This window comes from Apium graveolens, chromosome 6 (genome assembly GCF_009905375.1).
Source record: "Apium graveolens cultivar Ventura chromosome 6, ASM990537v1, whole genome shotgun sequence".
In the NCBI taxonomy this organism is placed as follows: Eukaryota; Viridiplantae; Streptophyta; class Magnoliopsida; order Apiales; family Apiaceae; genus Apium; species Apium graveolens.
The window spans coordinates 58492952-58516199 of NC_133652.1; the positions used below are offsets into that span (position 1 = coordinate 58492952).

Sequence of the window (23248 nt, forward strand, 5' to 3'; positions counted from 1 at the left end):
AAAACCATTATGAAACTATACTTTATTGAAGACTCGAAATACGTGCAAACTGTGTACGTAAACTATCCCGCGGGGCGGAGGAAGTATAAGTTATATACTTCTATTCTGAAAAAAATGTAATTTTTTTTTTTTTTATTATATGATCAAATTACTTTAAAATGTATGTAGAAAAATGTGTGTAGAAGAGTCAAACCTAAAAGAAGAAGAAAAGGAAAAAAACCAAAGAAGGCAGTACTAAAAGTCAAATTGTTCCGAAAATTTTAAAATCATAGAGCAGTTTTCATATGAAATTAACTTAACAAAAAATGATCTACAATGCAACAATTTGAATTATTGAGTCAAACTAAATATAACAACCTTAAATTGACAAATAACATAACACACTAAACTAGAATTGACAATTCGGATAACCAGTTCAGTTTCAGATCAAATCCACTTTCGGTTATGATATATTTGAATACCATTCGGATCGGATCAGATGTGATTCTGTTTGGGTCTATTTCAGATTAAAATCGGATAAAATTCGAATTAAGATCAGACAAAATTCTGCTCGGAATAAATTCAGTTCAGATATTTTTGGATCATAATTTATTTATTTTTTCAATTTTCATTTTTTTATTTAATTTAGTATTTTTAATATATTATAATGTACTTTTTCAAAAGAATATGATTAAATAAGTATGTTATCATACACATAAACCTGTTTAAAGTATAAATTTTGCTTATTTCAGGTCATATTCAATTCAGGTAATATATAATTCGGTTTTAATCTGTTCCAAGTTATAATCGAATCTTATTTCGGTTAAATTTTCAGTTCGTGTATTTTTTGGATCAGTTTAAACCGGTTTTAGATAATTATCGGCTTGTATGATTCAGATCTCGGACCGGATCTCGGTTTAATAAATTTCGATTAAATTGATTCATGAAAATGTGAAGGTATACATTTCCATTGAATGCAAAATTACGATGTGCGTGTGCATTGCAATTTGTTCAATGAAGTGATTAGTGTGTGCTCAACATACCCACTGCTTCATCCTCTTCATCTTTTCCTGTTTACAAATGCAAAAAAACATATTATACATTAGTCAACAAGAGACTAAATAAATATATAGATTCAATTTCTCCTTGCGATAGAAAGTCTGAGTTTTCGCCATTTTGGGAGAGAGATTATCATAGAAATATATATAGTAACCTGTGTCTGCAACGTCACAAGGAAAATAAAAATGAGCAATTACTGAACCTTTCTTCATAAAGCGAAAGAAAAACATAATGAAATCTAAGCCTTAAATCATTCATCGTCATTTAATTATTGATATAAGCAACGGGGCGTAAACCAAATTGGAGAAAAAATAAAATAAGAAATATATATGTACAGCTACAATAAGCGACTTTTAGATGCACCGAAAATACAAAGAGCACTAATCAACCATAGATTATATACAGGAGTTGGGAGGCTTTCATTGTGAGTGTCTTACATTTCAAATTGGAATTCAAGGATTGTAATAAAAAATAACTTCTAGATCGGGGAGAGAGCAAACTAAACCTCTAATTTTGTGAAAGAATGACCAAGTTAATTTTCCAGAATGATCAAAATCGAATACTGATTTACATAGATGAAATGGTCACTATGAAATGTCAAAAATTTATACCACAGTTTAACCGTGGACGGAAAACCGTTTGCTTCATAAATATTTTATACTATTTCAGGCTATACTTATTTATTATATGCATGGGAGATAGCATCGGAATATATCGCGTTGACGTTCAGTTGATAAACCTAAACGATATGCGGAACTAAATTAAAACACGGAAGTGACGAGGCTTGTTTGGCTTTCGTGCAAAGGTAAGTAGAACACACTCAAATTAATGCTTATTTGGTTAAGCTAGAATATTTAGAACCTTGACTAAGACTAATGCTAACAATAGTACTAAGTCACATTAGAATGAAAAATTTAGACATTAAAATGCTTTTCAATTTCTCTCTACTTATTAGGTACAAACAGAAGTTTAAAATTAAATTGTTATATATAATATATATAAGAGTGATTGAGAGAGAACTAGATAATAATGAAAGTGATCATCTTGTTATTCTATATCTTAAACAAAGTACAGGCAAGCCTTATATAGGCTAGTAGAATGGATGTTACAAGGAAAATGGAGAGCCAAAGGGTGCTAGTAATTAAGATAACCATATGAAAGGCTAAGAGTCATCTATTAATATATAACATAAATCACATTGTAGAAAATTGGAATGATGGCTAATAGGCAAGAACAATACGAGACAAATAAACATAATTTTATATAAGAATACATGCATATAGATTAATAAATACCAGATACCAATTGAGCTTGCATTTATTAGGCTGCAAATCAATCATCCCAAGAATTAGAATAATTTGGTTGTAAAATATATCTAAATTGATGGACCTTTTCGCTAAATTACCATATATATATTAAAGGAAAAGAATATGAAACTGATGATAGTAGTAGATAGTAACGAATACATATGATGATGACAACTTGCAGACGAGCGGAGACATCATAGAGTATCAAAGTTATCTCTAGGAAAAGTGGGCCCCAATTTGGTTTATCTCGTGATGACGACATTTTGGTACGATGTGTAAGAGAATTGAAGTAGCTAGAAATATGCAACATGTCAGCAACACCGGCTGCACTGCATTCTTATCGTGGGGATTCATTTCTACAGAATTCGTATAGGAAAATATTTTTATTTATCCATAAAAAATTAGTTTTTAGCTTTTATATATTCATAAATAATTTCTTCTAATAATTAAATCTATAGTATGGTAAGTAGGTATGTTTTGTAAGTTTGTAACAAAAGGAATGAAACACAAAATAAATTATTGAGGGTCACATCGAATAAATCTTTTACATTAGACGATATAGAAGTTCTTCAAAAATATTTACAATAAAATTAGAACTGCATGACTACACGAAATGATTAGCATAAGTACACAAAATGATAAGAAAGTTTAAACAAATTTGTCTAAACTCGTCAATAATCAATTGTGTATACATTCTATTACTTAAAGTTTATTATTGTAGGATTAGATTGGGACCGGGGCTGACTAAAAAATTGTGTTAACGAATATAATAATTTAATTTCTATTTGATTATCCATTAGAATACTCTTATTTTATTACTTATGCGTAAATAATTTTTTTTTAAAATTTTATGAAAGAAGTGCTATTGATTCTTGGTCTTAAATACAACTGTAAATATATTAAAAGTAATATTAAAAAACACTATTCACTCGAATTATATTGTGCAAAGTGAAATGTTAACAAGCTGCGCCACGATATTTTGTTGAATTACAAATTTTGTTCTTTGAGATCCGAACAAAATTATCTATACAATTTTTTTTAAATTTTTTAATTGTAGTGAACCCGCAGCCGCTACCTTTCGGGTGCCCACTGGGTAAACCCCACGGGCTCACGCACTAGCCTGCAAACCACGTGAACCAAGATAAACCTCACTTAAGCGACAAGTTCAGGAGGCATAATCATAAATTCACCTCCAGTGAGATTTAAACATGTGACAAAGAGTATAATTATCCCCTCTTTATACAATTATTTCATAGCTTATGTATAGACAAAATTATTGTTTTATTTTTATAACAAATGCCAGTGATATTAAACACAACTGTAAATATTTATAATTATATATTAAGAAAATTTTCATTCACTTAATTTAGAGATGTACGAGGTGAACGGCTAACAAACTGCACCGTAAAATTTTGTTGAATTGCAAATAGAAAAATAATAAGTGTAATATGTTCTATCTTACCAAAAAAATTGGTTGTATTCCCAGCCTTTTTCTCCGTCCCGGAGCTTGATGAGCTTGTCATCAGACGCTGACAAAACATATGGAAGGCTTGGATGCAAATCCAATGACCTGATGTAGTCTGTGTGCTTCAAACTCTTTAATCTTATCATATATGTTGTAGTTGTACACGCGAATCATTTTGTTCTCAGATCTAGCTGCAAACCAATTTTTTCCAGGTAAACAATTTGCACATCTAACTGCAAAGAATCATATAAAATCACAGTTGGTCTTGTAATCCACCATAAACTAGTAAAAAACTTACAGGATAATAAATTTAAATCATCAAGATACAAGGACTGACAGAAATGTACCTAGCGTTTCAGTGAGTTTAAAGGAGTTCTCAATTTTCTTTAATATTAAAGATAAATTAAGCAGGCAGTTCAAATATATGCTTGTATTGTAAATTATGATATAGAGACATAACTGATCATAACATTAAAACATCAACTTACTTGGTAATTCTAGTTCCAAATTAACACAATTCCCGAGTATAAACTCAGTAGTTCCGTGCACAAAGAACATCAGATTGTGGAAGCAGGAGCTGATGACCTTTATTTTAAATATTTGTTCTTTCAATTATGGAGTCTGGATATATCAGCTTATTGTACATTGACGAAATAAATTGACCTGTTTCCACCATATTCATCTCAACTTAAAAAACCAACATAATAATTAGCTACATTTCCTACATTCAAACACAATGTTCCGCAAATATAAACATAACTATAAAATAATTAGTCAAAACTCGTCGACACAACTCAAGAATACGAAACAATCCACATATTTCTTAGACTCAAACACACATTTCAAGATAAAACAAAAACATACTTAAAAAATAAACAATACTTCTTGACACAGCTCACGAGTAGGAACAATAATAAACGCAACTAGAGTGAGCTTCTTCTATTTTGTAGAAAATAAACCAAATATGCATAAAAATTAAGAATATAAACATCAAAACGAAGCCCTATAATTAAAATCACCTTAAATCAAAGCCTTGAAATGCAAACCCCTAATTAGAAGAATACCTGAAATTAAAAGAAAAGATTATAGGAGATTTAAGGTAACATAAACATAAACAAATCAATTGAGCCCCAACTTCCTAACTTGACCTATAAATCAATTGAGCCCTAATTAGAAATCCAAAATCCTAATTATGTACTAGACATTGAAAGCGGTGTCAAGAGAAAGTGACGGTGGTACTAAGCGAGATTAGCGGGAGAGATTAGCCAGAAAGAGAGACTAGAGAGCGAGTGAGTGAAGTCGAAGTGCTCAAAGTGAGAGACGATTGAGTGAGGGTGTTTTGAGTCGGAGAGAGTCGATTGTGTGTGGTTGTATGAAAATTGGGGTGGCATTAGCCCAAAAGTTATCACGGTAAAGTTATGAAGAATGATTTAGTTAAATAATACTCCCACCATATTTTTTTAATTTTTACATTTGACTTTTGTGTAGTCAATTTGACCAAAATTTATTGATATTTTAGAAATATTCTCTATGGCACCATTATAGAAATGACTTTTCCCGTTAATACCGTCAATTTATTAGCTTCTATTCATGATAATTTATTAGCTTCTACTCATTAATAATTCACTTCGGATACCCTCGTGTAAGTAAAATGTAATAAAATTGATTTCGGTTTGAAAACCAAATTGTATAGTTGAATTATTTGTGAAAAAGTACATAAAATAGATTCTTAAATAATGTAAAACAGAGTCAATATGAGTGAAATATTAATGATCAAAGTTTGATTATGAAATTTAAATATATATATATATATATATATATATATATCACTCAATTTAACTCCGTTTTACATGATTCAAAAGTCTATTTCATGTATTTATTTGTAAATTTCAAATATAAAATTTATTTTCCAGTTCAAAATCAATTCAATAATATTTTACTTAACACGGGATATTCCAAGTAAAAAAATCAAATGTAGAGATTTACCATGGGTAAAAGTCATTAAATTGATGGTTCCACTGAGAAAAGTCAATTATACAGTGGTATTATGGAGAATGTCTTAATATTTAATAATTGAACAAAACAAAAAAATTTATCAAAAATATATTTATCTACTTTAATATATAATTTTCAGTTTTTTAAATAATATAAAAATAAGATTTATATTTGGGTGTTTTGAAAAATACCCAAGTCTAAAAACATTTTTGCAAAAATACTGTTATTTTTTTAAAAAAATTGTAAAAATACTTTTTAATTTGCAAAATACTATTTTTTAATTTTATTTTTTTTGCAAAAATATGGTTTTTGGCATCTGAAATGAACTTCATGCAACCTTTGACGAGTTTTTGCAATTACATGCAACTCCATTCAACTAGTTGCATATTTGTTTGATTTTGGCTGATACCGTATTTTTAAAAAAGAATTCCGAAGATAGTAAAATTGCAAAAAAACTTAAAAAATTTAGTATTTTTGATAAATTCTCCTTTATTTTTTTTAATCAAAATTTGACTTGTTTGATCGATATAAAAAAATATGACTACAGAAAATGGGAATGATCAACTACAATACTTAGTGCAAGTTTGGCTCATCATTCTTGGGGCTCATTTGAGTCCGAAGCCCATTATAAAATTTGCTTAGCTGTTTGACAGGTTAACTAATCGGTCACATAGAATCCATTTTGAGCCATAAATGGAATGTTAGAAATCCTAACATTTCCTTTCCATTCTTCATTTTCATTTTATCACAACTCATGATTTACTCTATCTCCTAGTTTCTTCTTTTTAAATTTATATTAGTTTAAAACTTTTATGATATATTAAATATTTTTATAATATTAATTTTTCTAAAATTAATTTGATGAAATTTTTTGGATATGAAAATTTAAATGATAGTTAGTTATCTTTGATTTTAATTTTATTTCAAAACTCATTCCAATCGTATAATTTTATTACTTATTTTTAGATTTTAGATTTTTATTTTTTATATTCATGTATTAAAATTATTAATTTATGTAATTTGTAATTTATATTTTATTATCTTTTTAAAAAATTATAACTTTTAAGTTAGATTCTTGAACCTCCGACAGACAGAATCTCCATGCACGATTTACCAAACACATTATAAATTTATAAGTATAAAATTATCCAAACACTTAAATAACTTATTGACACTTTCTAACTTTAAGTCACAAGTTACATTTTTTAAGAAGCCCCAAACGGACCTTTATTTATCTACTCACCTTTTCTGCCACGTAGCTCAACAATTCTCGGGGTGAGCCAGGATCGAACCCAGGATCTGGGACGACAGAGGATAAGCCCTTTACCACTTGAACTATCCAACCGTGCTCAGCTCAAGAATTAGTTTAATATAGTTATTCTATGATAGAATAACTATACTTCTAGTCCCTCGGTTGAACTTGAATCATACTCCTATCGTCCTATTCAATTTTTTGTATGAGGGGAGGGAAACTCGATAAGCACTTTAAATTTTTTTATAAAATGTAGTAACCTAATTTTTTAAATTTCATTTTTTAAATAAAAATATAATATATTATTTTCATAAGTTGAATATTTTTGGGGACGGGACCTATATAAGTTGTACTTTTGAACTATACAAAAATTATTCTTCTGATAAAACAAGTTTTTACCGTACTTTAACTATGTTTTTCTTGCCAAACATATATACTGTGTTACTTTAGTCATAATTTAAATAGTGATCTCAATTAATGAAACTTTTTATTACTTATATGCTTAAAGCAGATCATATGTATCAGAACTGTATTTTTATTGATTCAACGGCTTTTTTAATTGGCCCAACAAAATATAGTATGTAAATGTAGTAAATCAAATAAGTCAAAAATTGATACTCCTTTGATTCATTAATAAGACATTTAATAATTGATGGAGCTCCCAACAGTAGGCAATTTTATGGACCCATATATTCACCTTTTTTTTTGACATGTTCCATCTTTTCATATACAACTTGCTCTATTTTTTTTTTTAATTTTAGTATATTACAACTGCTTTTAAATATAATTCTTTGTGTTCATTTTTCACACAAAATTTTAAAGAATCAAATGGAAACGAAATAATTTTTTTGAATTGAGTACTACAAAATTTCTCTTGTATATTTTCAAAAACTGAAAATGATTTTGAGATCACTCTAATTTTATAAAAATGATGTTATTTTATAAATATAAATTCAATTAATAAATTTAGATCAAGACAAGTGTTAGAAGATGAGTAAACTAAATTCTAATCGAAAATCTAAAACTATCAAAAATATTATCAAGAAAATATAAAATTATCTACAACATATTATTGCTTTCAAAAATATTATTTGTGAGACATAGAGATGAAGTTATAATATTTAATCTATATTTTTAAGTAAGATAATAAATATATAATCTTAAATCTGTATTACTAAGTAGGATAGTTGAGATTATGTATTATTTATTTGAGAAATAGTAATTGATTAATTGATGAAATTGTATGGGTGCATAAAATCTATGAAAAAATATTGATTTAGTGTGAATAGTAATTAAAGCCATTGATTCAATTGATGAGTTGATGAATTTATGAAGCAAACGGGTCCATATGCTCTTACATGGAATGAAATGCACAGAGTTTTTACACGCGCTACCCATATAATTCCCAATTCAGAGTTCTAACTTTTACATAAAACTCTTAATTTTCATCGTGTACCTTTTTTCATAACCTTTGGTTGTTGGACGACGCCTAAAGTTGAATGGCCAAACATATCCCATGCACATTAGAAGTTAGAACTTATAGGCTTGTACCTGGACTGTAAACACCATTAAACTCGGGTTCGAGTTTGACTAAACTTATTTTTGGAGCTTGAAATTCGAGTCGACAATGTTTGAAAAGCTCGAACCAACACTACTATGTACAAAACAAGTCTCAAAAATCAAGATCCGCTACACTAAATTGTTAGTGTTTGTGCCCTAGAAACAACACTGTTATGTTTTATTTATGATATTTGGATTATTAATGTTCATGTTCCATCAATTATTCTTTTAATAATTTATTAAGTCTTAATTTAATGCGATATAAATATTAGATTAATAAATGTCCTTGAAATATGATATAAATTATATATCTCTAAGTACGTGACATAGAAATGAGATTATGTGAATAGTATCAATATTTCCAAATATCCCTAGTCGAGTATTATTATTAAGGGATAATAATAATGCACTGAGACTAGTGTGTTTGTTGACTGATGATCACATCTCATTGATCATATGTATAAAGATATTAAAGTCGAAAACACAAGCAGATATAAACATACATGGTGTTTGATAGACCCAATGTGAGATTCTACATGTCTGTTGTGTTATAAGTAATTCTCACAGTGATAATGATGTAATATTCCTTCGACTTGAAATCATTATGATTAATATATTTTGATTACATCAAAAGTTGACTTTGACCAGGTAATGATAAAAGTGAACTTCGGGTATATTAGGAATCGTGTGAGAAATATGAATGATCTAGAAAAGATTTAACCCTCATAATTTTGGAGAGATATTATTGGCCTTTTATGTGAGCTAGATTATGAAATGCGTTGCGCCGTGCTCAAATGTTGGTTTGAAATGATAGTCTACTCATCGATCAAGGAAACTTAGATTAAACCATAAAGAGGATGACACATAACATGCCTCGAGTTTAATCTATAATATTTGGTTAAAAGGATTATATTACATTGTACATTATTCACGAAAGGTTTATCGATCACCGATTTAATTATTATTACTTGGGTAGCAATGATGTATTACTAGATGCCACTCATTATTTACGATTTTAAATTAGATTTAAAATTGTTGCCAACGTAATAATAACCTAAAGGGTCACACAAAGAATGATTGGAAGATTATTTAATTTAAATTTGGATTTAAATTAAATGTAAATAATTCGAATAATTTATTATTAATTAAGTAAAACCTAATTAATTAAATAAATAAGAAATTTGAGTTTACTATTAAATCCGAAATTGAGTTATTGGGTGATTAAGTAAGACTTAATTAATAATAACTAGGATTTTCGGATTTATTAAAACTCTAAATTAGTTTAGAGTTAAAAGTCTTTTTCTCTTTCCTATATAATATTTTTTTAAGCCTCAACTAGGGTTGTGCGTTTTTATAATATAAAAACACAAACCCTAGCAACTTGAGAGAGAAAGAGAAAGAGAAAAGGCAGTTTCTGATTTATGAGTGCTAGAACACGCTTATCCTTCGTTCGATCATTCGTGTGGAACCTTCAAGGCGTAGATCATTTCGCGACGGGATACATGGTGATTGTTGAAAGCTTGAAACTCCATTAGACAACATAAATTGTAAAACTTTTTAAGGTAAACATCTTAACCAGAAAAAATGGGTATATGATAGTTTGTAAAATGCATAACCCTTCATCTCAAAATAAGTCGCTTGGACTTTAGGCGCATGTTTTATATTGTACAAAAAGGTGACTTCCACATATTATTTATACAATTTTCTTTTTTAATAAAATTATTACATTTAATTTTTTATTCATTAAAAGATGAAATTAAGAAAAAATGGGTATATGATAGTTTTGTGCACCTTAAAGTACGTGCGCTTTAATTAAAACAACACTTGTTTTAAAGAACATAGTATTAATTATATCTATAACCCTTATTAATAATCGAAACCCCATGTTTAAACGGTACGTTGGTTGGGAGGCTTACAATGTAAATGACCTAGAGAGCAAACCAAACCTCTGATTTTGCAAAGAAGTGGTGCCAGATTGATCAAAGTCTAATGCAAATTTATATAAATGAAATGATCATTACAAAAAGTCAAAAACTACGGCGATAATTATACAAGTGTGAACAGTTAAACAATTTACTTCATAAATATTGTATACTACTAGGGATTTTTTCCCGCGCTACGCGTTCTAAATATATTTAATTTTTAAAAAAATATTAAATAATATAAAGAGAAATATTTACGTAACTTTTCAGTTAATGAAAAAAATGTACGCGGATATACTTTTTCACGTATGTTAGAAAAATATATGCTGTGTTGTCATAATTTTTGTTTTAAAACATAATTAACTAATTTTAATTTTTGTTTGTAATAAAATCAGCGCATGTTTCATGTTTTTTCATATGATATAGATTAATTTTAAGGTATATTACAATTTTTTTAAGGAAATGATTTAAGAATAATTTATTTAATTAATAATAAAATAAAATAATCTCAACATGTGTTTTTTAATTTGTGTTGATTAATTTATAAAATGTGATAATTATTAATTTATAAGCATATAAGGATTAAAATTAAAATATATTTTGTTCTGATATGATTTTAATGATAAAACATAAAATTTAAAATAATCTTTACACAATTTCAATAGTATGTATATTATAATATTTAATTTAAAAGAATTTAAATTTTTAAAGATTAGTTAATTCATACCCAACATATCGTTCATAAAGTGTTGGATTTAAGCAAAATACCGTTAACTACAAACAAAACATAGAACAGAGCTCTGCCAAGGGAGAATCGATGGCTACTACTTCAAATCATGGAAACCAACTCTCTCAATCAGAAGATTATGAACAATTTATGGAGGTTAGTATCCCCATTTATCCATGTTTTAGTCGTTTATCAATTGGTTGTAAAGTTCATGGCTAATAGTTTGTTTAATGAGATTTGTATATGTAATTCTCCATTTGTATGTATAAGAGTAACAAATACTGAACTTTACTTAGCCGAGTTTAGTATGTATTGTGTCCGTCAGTAGTTCGCGTGCGAGCTAGAGTATCGTCGGGGGTTCGTATTGATGTTGATTGCATGTTTTAGTTCGGAGTCATATAGACAATGATTTGATTTCAAATTGATATAATTAGTTCATCGCTGGATGCCTATACTTCTGTATAGCAGATTGATAAGATTTCTAAAAGTAGATTATTCACGAATTTTTGAAAATTTCTTCATGAACTGTTTTGGATTGAGTTTTAAATTTTAATGTTCAGGAACTTAAGAGAAAACACGACTCATGGAATGTTGACTGGGATATGGGTAAATATGTCAGACAATGTTTTTAATTGCTTGTTGGATGCTTATTTAAAAACTTAGGTATACATGATTGATAAATGTTAAATGTAGGTAGAGGACGAAAACCGTTAGGCAGTTTTGTTTCTGCAAATGTGGAGAAAGATGAGGATGGAGCATTTGTAAGTCTTTAACTGATTGTATTTGAATGTTATTAAGAAGTTGAATTTATATTGTACCTCACTGCATTATCTATCAAAAATTGCAGAGGGTTCCGTCTAGTTTTTTATTGATAAATTCAGGAGTAAACTTCATTCCCAATTACACCTAAAGTGCAAGACAATTGTTTGGAATGCGGAATATGATAAGTATCGAAAAAAAATCTGTGGCCTTCAAGAATTTATGAGATTTTATTATTTAAAGATGTATTCTGTTGTTGTTTTTGATTATTATGGGTATGGCAACTTTACTATCCAGTGTTTCAACCATATGGATGTTTCGATTACACATCCATCAGTTGAGCCAATATTTTTCTTCAATAAAAAGAACTATAACAATTGGATTATGGATGAGTTTATATATTGTCATAATCATGATGTACTGAGAGGTACCTTGCTTGTATTCACTACAATGTTGTAAGACTTGATTGTGAACAATCCTTGATGGTGATCAGACAATACTCAAGTATGGAGGACTTGGATAATATGGTAACAACTCTCTCTATCTATACATTTATTATTTACCTCATATGTATAAACATTTGGTTTACCTATCTTAAATCTAGTATTCAATGTGCTCAATTGAACATAACTGCCTACTCATTTGGAAAATTTGTATAAGCGATGGAAAGGAATGTCCAAGATCTGTTTGAAGCATGGCTACAGAAAATGGGATGTACTCATCCATTGGGTTGGAGAAAAGTGTTGGTTTGGGAAAGGATGGTCTGGAGTTCTGAAGGAGTTGGATATCTGTGCAGGTGATGTAATAGCTATGAATATGGCTCATGAGCTACCAGAGATTGTTCTACTTTTTATTTTTAATGAGAAAGAAGTGGAAGCTGAGAAAAAAGAAGGTATCTCACAATTCTTTTGATTTTGCTATGAGGGTGCAACACTTTATTTGAAAGATCAGTCTTTTAATATCTAGAAGATTCAAATAAATTTAGTAATAAATTTAAATTTGATAATTAACGAACAGGGGATAGAAATGGAAGAAGATCATTTTATAAGATTTTTTTAGGCTCCTTTGAAGCTTGGATATATTGTGAGTAACCTATTATTTTTTAACCATATTCTTGTATGTTATTAGTAAATGATCAATAATTTTTTTATGTTTTAACATTGTAACAGACAATCCCAAGGTTTTTAGGCCAGGAGACTAAAAAGCATCTCCTTGGTGTTGAACATATTATAATCAATGGGATTCTGTGGGATGTGAGATACGATACTAAATTTAGAATACTTTATGGGCTAAAACAACTGATTAAGTATTTTGGTCTGGTGGAGAATGATATGATATTATTTAGTTTCAGTGGGAATGGTGAGTTTTCTTGAAGGATTTTTATTTGTGAAGGAACGAAAATTACACGTTCCACAGCAGAAAGTAATCGGAGGAGAAAGCCTAGTGCCATTTTTTTTCTTTTTAAAGATAATGTTACAGATTCACTTCCTGGAATTGGTATGCCATATGTTTTGTTTCCTTATTTACTTTGCAGGGTCCTTTTACATAAACAGTGGTCTTGAAATTAATATTGTCTTATATCCGTACTTAGAACAAAATGTTGAAATTGTGGATCTGTCAACTGAGATGGAGGTGGAAGGATATGATAACCCTGCACAGGACAATGCTGGAATGCAGAATATGCAGTTGATGGAAAACAACAATCCACATGATGCGCAAGTTGGAATGAATCTCCAGTTTTCTAAATTATTGGCTGGAAGTCTCTTGAACTCTAATGTCATGGAGCGGTAAATAATAATATATAAGAGTATAATATAACTATTTCGAATACCTTGTTGTATTATGTTCAGGAACCGACTTATCAAATTATGCTAACATATTCAACTATTGTGCAGCACATTCCTAGAACTATAAGATTCCGAGATCAAATGTGGAAAAGCGAAGACACGGTGAAGTTCAGAACTGGCCAATGAGTTTGGGACATAAAAATAGGGTTAAACGGGACAGTTGCCAGATTTTCGCGTGGATGGAGCAAATTTGTCAAAGATCTTGACTTAAAGGAGGATGACAATCTGCGCTTCACATTACAGCAAGACAGTGTTGTTCCAACTTTTAATATTGAAGTCAATCCTCCCAATTAGTAATTATCCTCCATATATTTCTTAGAATCTGAACCTGCTACTTAACAATATCAATGTAGTTTGGAGATTGAATTTTGATATTGTGATGCTGTTGGAATACTCTTTATATCAATTTGAACGTGTTCCTTGTGCTTATACTTTAAATTATATTGAATTATATTTTAATTTTGTATTTTCATATGCAACTTAAGTTTTGAGGCTGGTGATGAAACCTTGAACCAAAATCCTTAATATTAAAACGGGAGTGCCGTTTTATTTTCAATAGCATACTAATATATAGTTTTTATATATTTTCAAGTTGATGACTAATATGCACATGGTAAACTCTACCTTTTTCGTTTTCATACTTATCTATAAATTTGGTTTGCTCTCATAAACCTCTGTATGTTTGTAATGATTTGCATATTGTAACGTAAAAACTTTTTTTTGAAAATCATAATCTCTTGAAATTCGATCTCAAGAGATTGCTACATCATTTTTAAAATTTTCTTTAGTTGGAAAATATATGTTTTAGGTAAATCATAGTAGCTATAAAGTTAGAAAATTGAATTTAACGTTAAGTACATCACATACATTGTCAAACTACAACATATGGATATTCTTTTTGCAAATGCATCAAATTTTTCTATGAGAATATATGATTACTACATATAAAGTGAAAATTCATCCCTCTTAATGTTCTATCTAATTTGAAAAATGTACTGGTAGACATGTTCAAGAAGTACAAAAATGTGATTAATGTTAAAACATCCACTCCAATTCATGATGTCATGCTACTAAAGATTAAAACGAATAGTATTTAAATTTAATTTCCACGATAAAATTGATCCAACCATAATAGATAATTGTAAAAAATAGTAGGATGTATATAATATGATGCATATTCACATGTTAATTACATTCCTAACTCTGAAAAACTTTGATGCATACACTTAGCCGCATTCATAGGCTGATGCACGAGTAAGCAAGATAAACATCTTCTTTTGTTTAATGGATATAAGTAATTTAGCTGTCCAACTCTCCAAGCATATCTTCTTTTGTATATTCCAGATCCTCTCTTGTAAATCAGCCATTTTTCATTCCTGAAGTGTATCCGCACTTAAGTTCTGATATTAGTTCTGACTCCTTAAGTTCTGATAACTTCCTGTCTTCAGTAAGTTATGATTTTCAGTTAAGTTCTGATATTCTGATAATAAGTTCTGAAACTAAACAAATCAGATTAGACATGACATCACAAATCATAACTTAACTGGAAATCAAAACTTACTGAAGACAGGAAGTTATCAGAACTTAAGGCGTCAGAACTTATATCAGAACGTTGCTCTCATAGGCTGATGCATGATTAATCCAAAATAATGTAATGATCCTAATTCTCTTCCTCTTGCAGTAGAAGTGACGATCTCCAAACATGAGGAAAATAATGAGTATGTGAATATGCACAGTATGCAACAACACATGTAAAATGGTTTTTTGTAAACCTTTTTAAAAGTATCTTCTCATAATGAGGACCTAATCAGCACATTCCTTAAGGACACATCAAAAATTAAGAGTAACATGACAGTTGAAAACAGGAAAAAAAAATTCAATTTGTTAACTACCATTCGATTGTTATAAATCATGGTAACTGTTAAATTTATCAGAAAATAACTGCCAAAAACTACCAGCAATACTCATATGTATATATACCTTTGGGTGTTTTTAAAATTTAGATGTATGTTATAGATTATAAAATGATTTCAAGAAGTGAGAAGAGGAAGAGATGGTCAGGCATAAAGAATGTCACGGAGCAAGAGTTGCAAAATTTGGCTATAACGTGCACAGAATTCAATAATGACATGGAAGAAACAAAGATTTTCTACTCAGAGATGTATGCTACAATGGAAAATAGGCAATCTGAATTGTTTGCTCGTTCTATTGGCCTTGAAGAACAATTCAAGTAATATTCAAATGTTTATCTATTTTTATGATTTATATTACTTTATATTACAAATTTAATGGACTCAGTTTCGATCTTTCACAGCGAAATAGAGAGTACTTTGAAAAATGGATCAAGGAAAAAATATGGAGAGTCATCACAAAGTAGTACTGAAAATCCACTTTCTTATATAGTGGATACACGCAGATTTCTAGGTGATACATCCACATCTCTACATGGTCATGAGAACAAATTCAAACTGAACACAGAAGAAATGGTAAGTGCATTTAAAAAGCTTGGTGATGGATGGAAAGAACGTCGTAATACTTTGAATGCTCGTGCTGATGTGTTGAGTGAAGAAAGTGGAAAGCTTCGCATATTATTAGATGATTATGCTCGAAATATATAAATTATGTTATAGTCGATATGCTGTGATGATGTATTCTACCTCCTCTACTTGGAGGATAGTAATAAACGTTTTGATGCAATAATTACAAATATGATTGATTGTTTATGTTGGATTACTGTCATGTTGTGTTTACTGTAGATGTTTAAAAACATATATATACATATATTTACATGATAGACATATATCACATTCACATACATTGAAAGAATTTTAAACTTGCACAACCTGACCATCAATTGGTGGTTCGGGATCATTAACTTCAAAGTCCCGAAATCTTGCTTGCTCTGGCCCAATACCTAAATCCATGATTAGGAAATTCTGTATATCTGCAACAGGCCTGTCAAATGTTCGATGGTCATGAGATTCCTGTCTTCCAAGTGTTGCCAAACGACGTGCAACTGCATTCCTATTAGGATGAACCAAATTAAGTTCATAACAGATGTTCTTATCACTAAGCCTTGAAAGAATAAGTCTAAAAGTCTGTCTGGAATGTGGTGTAATCCCTTCTTCTTTGTAATATTTGCATTCTCGATATGCTTGTATATTGTCAGTTTCAATGATAACCCGTTCGTATGAATCCTGGAATGCACGACGCATACCTAATAAAATAGCCCATAATGCACTATTCAAATTTGTGAGTCCTGGAATTATGCCATAAGTAAGTCTGAGAAGATGACCTCCTGCATCTCTTACAATAACACCAATACCATTTCTATTATCGCCTTCAGGAGCATTCTGGATATACTCATTATGGACATTGATCTTTACCCAACCATTAGGAGGAAATTGCCATACACGCTAAACATGTTCCATTCTACCTAAATGTATAAAACAAAAGTTAACTGTTTATGGGTTTAATTTAATTATATGAGATATTATTAAATGATTGTTTGTAGTATATAAAGAAAAGAATTCAATAGATGTGTCTGCTCCAAATAGTTGAAGAGTTTTAGTTATCTAAAAAAAGGATAGAAGAGTTGAGGAGATTTGTCTATTCCAAAAAGTTCTGGGATTTAAAATAACTAAATTTATTGGAAAAGTTTAGATCGCAATAGTCATCATAATTATGTGCCCTAAAGATAATTATTATGTTGAAGAAATTATAGAATTAATAGTATTTTCTTCACACATGATCTAATCAATTCAACGTTTAATATTCCATTAGAAAAACAATTCTAAAATACATTAATCATGGGCAATGTAAAATTATATATTGTAGATGATTATATTATGTAAAATTCAACTATATATGATGAAAGTTAAGGTAAATTCAGATATATATACAGTTACATTGTAACTTTTCTATTAAAAGCTTAATAGAATAATATCTATTATTAGTACTACTAAAAGTTTATCAATTAGCTGTTTTTATTAGAAATAAAATAAAACATGTTTTAATAGTTTATGAATTAGTAATTATGATTGAATTTCTTTTTCAGGAATTAAATAACTTTCTTCAATACAAAATAAATAATTAGTTTAGCACAAACTTTATTTATCCAAATTTCAAACATGCAGTTGTTTATGTGATTGTAAATTATGATCAGAAAATATGTAAATTCAGACAACTATATATAAATATCAAAGTAATGAATTCAAGAAAAATAATGGCAATGTTAAAAAAAACTTACATTATAACTGATGTCGCGGCTCATAGTTCAAATCTGTGGTTTCAAAATTTATGTAACATGTTACAACAACACTGTAGTGATGTTAGTTTACCATGTGCACCATCGGTTTAAGTTCTAACCACGCCTTGTACTCGGAAGTAACTTTCTTACCAACACTATACTGCTTTACTATGTCAATTGAGGCAAGTTAATTATAATTAGTTAGTAAACCTCTTCATGAGTCAAACACATTCACCTGCAAGACACGGAAATGAATTAAAACAGTCGTGCGACTGAAAAACATTATTGGTAAAAATTAAAACCAAATGAAACTCTTATATTTGGTTCATCTGAAAATGTGTTAGACAGAGGGTATGGCATAGGTCTAATTCCTTGGAAAATGACTACAAATCTGAATTTGTTTCTTCACCTTTTACAACATAAATTAAGAGAGCTTCTTAATTGAAAGCACCTTCTAAAGTTAGTTTTGAGGATAGCTGTCAATTAAGTACCCTTTTAAGACACCTTTCAGGAAGAACCAAATCAACCTTTGTAACCTATAATTTTAAACAATGCAGACATTGATAGCATTGTCATTATTTGACACATTTGTGAAAGATGTATTAACTCCAAAACCCAACTATAAGCTATGAATGCACACCACATCAAGAATCTTGTAAACAAAATAAGGTTATAGAAGATGGCGCCTGTAGATTCATGGATTTAAATTCCAGTTACATAAGAACAATTGAATTTTACACAAATACATTACTTAAATTTAATAATTCATAGCATAAAGTAAAATCTTGAAAAACATCAGTTGAAAAGTGCATTTGTGACATTTTGAGTTCCAAATATGCGCCATCTTCAAACCCTCTTGCCATAAGTCGCCTTCTTCCTGATAGTTTCCTTGGACAGATCCAGTGCAAAGTGAATTCCACAAGTCTATCTCAAACGGAGGTCAATCTTCCAGGTGGAACGGTTTAACACTCCTTATATTTGGACATAATTTGTTTGCTGGTAGCAGAACATCATTTCCAGCAATGTTACTGTGCATGTCAAAGAGCAGAGTAATAATCTCTTTCATTCTTCCCCTCATGTTAGTATTGGTGACTATCATATAAATTTCAGCAGCAGTACTATCTAATTCAGCTGGTCTAAATAATGCCTTAAAGAAAATGTAAGCAAATCTGGATGGGAAATATTTAGAAGATAGGTAGAACTGGTCACTTGTAACTTTCATCAGATGCTGATGAAAGTCATATAGCTTATCCCAGTCAAGAGCTTCAAGGACATACTTGATATATTTCTTTGGTTGTTTACGCTCCCATACCAACAAAAGCTTCACGAACAAACTGAAGCTTTCTGTCTTGAAAATGAGGTGAGAAAAAATAAGTATGATCAACTCTAGTGAAACATTAAAATTGTTGGATCAGCCATTTGAGAAAGCTTTGCTGGAAAATGTAGTTGACCTGTTACTTTTGAGTTTAAGAGAAAGGGAATGCGTATGGACTTAATTAACAATGATGATTTGCAGTTGTTTTGGACAAAAGATTGTTATCTTTTCATCTTCCTTTTATGTTTAATAAATTTTACATATCCCGAGGAATAAAATATAAATATATAGATTTTATGTACTTATTCCCAAAAACATAATTTGCTTATAAAAGATCGTATAAATCATTGAAGAATATAAACTAAAAATAATCATATAATAAATTAATGTAAAGATGGAAGAAAGTAATTATATACAATATTTATCTTTCAATATTTATTCTACAAATTACTTATTCCCGTAATATTAATATTTATCAATATTTTCGTAACAAAAATAAAATAAAATAATATTAAATCTTGGCGTCATCATAATTCAATTTCCAAATTTAAATTTCACAGAACCAAAAATCTTAACTTATTTTTCTGAACCGTCAACTAATTACATGACATAGTAATATATATTTATTTGTAAAAAAAATCATCTTGAAGATACTAATTATTTGTATCTTCTCTGGGAATTACATTTTTTTCAACATATATTTTGATTTAATCTAACTTTACCAAAAATATTTTTTAAATATTTGTGAAAAAAAGATAAAATCAATGTTTATCATGACAATATCTCCAAAAGCAGTTCTCCTTACACCTATTGCTAAAACTGTATTGGAAGACTCGTTATAGTTTGTAGAGCATTAATTACATCCATCATTCTGTTTTATTATATCTAGACATATAACCAATAACAAAAAGTGCTACAACCAAGATATAGCTCATTGTCTATGTACTACCCTAGGTAGTTAGAAAACTTTTATCTTTTAAGTTTACTGAATTTTTTTAGATTTCGTTAATGTATGAAATTCAAAATATACATTATATTTAATCATCAATTACTGACATTTAATTTCAATTTTTTAGTTCTCAAGATTTAACCAATCTGGAAAGAGTATCTTACTTTGAAAGGCATATGTCATAGCCTATTTGTTTATTCGAGAATTTAACTCAACTCAAATAAGAATGTAACAAGTAAATAGTGGATCTACCGTCAGAGAGATCTCACAAAGTAACATCTATCAAAGGATTCAGAAACAATGTTCATCTACAGACTTGAGAAATTACTTCACTGGAAGAAACTCAAGAAATTGATCAAGCCTCAGTGATACAAATCAAGATTGTGGATTTAATCAAGTGACAGAGATCTCGTCAGGGTATCAGAGAATTACAAGGATTTAATCTGAAGAAAATCAAGTTGTCAAAGTCAAGACATGAAGAAACATCACGGAAGTTAGTCACTCATGAACCAGACAGTACATCGATTGTCAACATTGAAGTGGTGGAATTGATTCATAAGTCTCAGTGATTTTCAGAAGATTTTCATAAGAGTTGTTGCTACTCAGGATTAGTATTAATTCTCTATTAATTAATTAAGTCTTATAATTTAATTAAGAAAATAAATTATATTTGCAAAGATTAATTTATTGATTAATTAAATTAATTGATTAATTAATTCTGAATTAATATTAAGAATTTTCAGAATTTTAATTGGATTAAAATCAGTTTTAATCCAGCAAGACAATTGAAATTGAACTAGCATGACAATCTGGATTATCATACCGATTGTCATGCCAATCATTTCAATTGTCTCACCGAAAGTTCTACTGAAAGAGAATTGTCTTGCCAGCTCAGTTTGATAGTCTTGCTAGTTCATTTGATAGTCATACCGATTGTCATGGTAGCACAAATGATTGTCTCACCGATTGTCTTGCTAGTACAAGTGATTGTCATGCCGATTGTCATTCTAGTTCAAATGATTCTGTTGATTAAATTATAAATAGTACAGAAGCAGCAAAAGACTTTTATCCATTCTCAACAAACCAAAACACAGCAGAAAAAAAAAAGAAGCATAATATTTCATTTTCATCTGCTAAATTCAAGATCACAATTTCTAGTTTCCACGTTAAATCTAAACAACTAGAAATCATTCTCTTGTTCTTGTATAGCTATCTAGCGAATTAAAATCCCTAGAACTTAATCTCAAATTGCGTTTAGCATTTGAATCTTTTTATTGCAAAAATAGAAAAAGTTCATGTCGAATTTATTCTAGATTTGTAATAATTACTTTGAGATTAATCCCTTGTAATCGATACCGTTGTTGTAACACCTTTCAAGTTTAATAATATTTTTATTTAACCTGGATTTTGTTTCAATTTTTTATGCCGCACTAAATTCGAGTATTCGGTATTGTTTGTATTCAACCCCCCTTCTACAAACACATTGGGATCTAACAATTGGTATTAGAGCCTTCTGATTAACGAACAAATCAAGATCCTAGACTTTTGTGATTTTTCAACTCCTTGAATTTTTATTTATTCAAAAATTCATAATGACTTCAGAAAAAGTTGGAACCGTTAAAATTCCACTATTTGATAAAGAAAATTATATCATGTGGAAGAAGAAGATGCTCTTGTTTTTACAAGTTGTAAATCCCAAATATATGAATTTGTTAAAGAAGGGTCCAAAAACTCCGATGGTTATTGAACCAGAGGTGATAGAAAATGATGTTGTGATTACCAAAGCTAGAACCTATGCAAAAGAGCCTGGAGATTTTACTCTTGCTGAAAAGGAAGAAGCTTCCTTGGATGTTAGCCTTCAATTAATTTTAATTGATTCCCTTGATCCCTTGATGAACAGACATGTGATGAACTGTAAAAATTCCAAACACATATGGGAAACTATTGAGGTGATTAATGAAGGCACATAGGAAGTTAGGGAGAACAAGTTAGAGATCCTAACCTCTGAGTATGAACATTTTAAATCCAATCCAGGAGAAGGAATTACTGAAGTGTTTGAGAGGTACAATGCGTTGATCAGCAACCTGAACATAAATGGAAAATATTATTCAATCAGGGAGGTCAACAAAAAGTTCCTTTTAACACTGCCAACTCATCTTGAACATAGAATCACTGCCATAAGAGAAGCTAGAGATCTGAGTGAGATTTCTTTGGATAGACTCTATGGTATGTTAAAAACCTATTAGTTGGAGCAGATTCAGCAGAAGGAAGTCTACGGGAAAGATAGAGTGGCCAGCATATCTACTGCTCTTATAGCTGAAGGTCAACAACAACAACAATCTCAACAGTCGGAGAGAATGGTACAGTTTTTCAAGGCTGAGGAAAATGTGATAGTAGCAGAATATGATCCTCCTACTACAAATCAATCCAGTGATGATTTTTATTCCTTGGAAGAGCTGGAGCAATTGGAAGATGAGTCAATGGCCCAAATTATCAAGAGATTCTCTAATTTCAGATTCAAGAGAAATCCCAAGTTCAAGTACAAGTCCAACTACAACAGATTCCAGACATGTGGATCTTCATCCTCTAACACCAGTAGTGGTGGATACAAAATAGGGATGGTTGATCGGAGCACCATTAGATGGTATAACTATAATGAGTTGGGACACTTTCCCACAGAATGCAGGAAGCCAAAGCAAGTAAGGAAGAACTCTTATGATTCAAATCAGAAGAGTAACTCTGAAAGGGTTTACCGGGAAAAGGGAAGAGGCTGGGATGATACTGATAGTGAAGATGAAGAAGATGAGAATCTTGCTCTTATGGCTATTGATGGAAAAGCTTCATCGTCAAGAAAAGAGGTAAA

The 23248-nt window shown here is 29.8% G+C and overlaps 1 long non-coding RNA gene across 2 annotated transcripts; it reads right to left on the minus strand.

Annotated features, from left to right (window-relative positions):
* Window positions 1–976: 976 nt before the first annotated feature.
* LOC141668611 (uncharacterized) lies at window positions 977–5220 on the minus strand. 2 transcript variants are annotated; one of them, XR_012553115.1, is made up of 3 exons: window positions 4830–5220; window positions 3808–4001; window positions 977–1198 (listed from the first exon to the last, which is right to left on the minus strand). It is a non-coding gene; the product is annotated as an uncharacterized LOC141668611 (long non-coding RNA). The 2 variants fall into 2 exon arrangements; XR_012553114.1 differs by having other exon boundaries at window positions 3808–4043.
* Window positions 5221–23248: the final 18028 nt, after the last annotated feature.